We start from the raw sequence: 1,061 nt of genomic DNA on the forward strand, positions 1-1,061 counted from the left end.
GACCTTGTAGAATCTCACCTGTTCAGTAAAGAAGCATCAACAACAATCTAGCTTCAAGAATTCTGTAGCATACATACAAGAATAAAAAATCAGTCAAACAGTTTAATGTTCCACTCCTCCATCTCCAAAGGAATATACCTTTTTGCTTTTACTCTACTTTCTGCATTTCTCCATTCCTTGCTTTGTCTTTAGAACATCATAGTTTTATTTATAGTGCTAATTTTTCTAGATGGTTAAGAGTTTTGAGGCATATATTATATTCACTGGTGTTGTGATCATGTATAATATCTTAAAAGGTGCAGGAAGCAAGGTTTATGTAATTTCAACACCATTTTTAATCTGGCCAACATCATGCATATGTTTAACAAACCATGACATGTCCTGAAAGAGTAAATATCTTTTTTAAATGTAAAGTAACTTTTTATGGGTCCAGTATTATGAAGTGTAGCCATTATAATATGTTCATCACCTTGGGATTTTCTGATGATGCTTTACATAAAAAAAAAAAAAAAAGTATTGTTATCAATATATTTCCTCACAGAAAAGAGCTTTTGGTGACCTCATAAAGCCTAACTTTATCAATTGAGCAGCAATAATCTTAATTCTTATATGTGCACTTCTTTCCTGAGGCTAGTATTTCTATTGATTTTATATATATATATCTATATATATCTATAATCTTTTCATTTATTTGTAAATCATATTTTATTATTGTTTTACAAAGATGTACACGAAGGATATAACATACAAGTCCACAGCTGAGATACAATGAGCATGTAAAGCCCTCATTGCCACTAACTGTAAACCTTCACATGAATTTCTCAGGCTAGCTCACCTAGTATGTCACATCCTTTGAGTGAGAAGGTAGAAGTGAAGAGTAAGATAGCAAACTTCCTTGAAATAAGTGGGGAAAAAGATGACAGGAAGAGAGAAATGGGGGGGCAAGAGGAAAAAAAGGGGGGGACCCCCAAACAGATGTGGGCTGGGAGGAGGGGAGTACACCACAGAGACACAACTCCAGCAACCAGGAGCTCTAGATGCTTAACCTATTCCTATGTCCT

The sequence above is a fragment of the Sceloporus occidentalis genome, unplaced genomic scaffold (genome assembly GCF_023333645.1).
Source record: "Sceloporus occidentalis isolate IW3139 unplaced genomic scaffold, rSceOcc1.0.p SCAF_58, whole genome shotgun sequence".
NCBI classification, from domain to species: domain Eukaryota; kingdom Metazoa; phylum Chordata; class Lepidosauria; order Squamata; family Phrynosomatidae; genus Sceloporus; species Sceloporus occidentalis.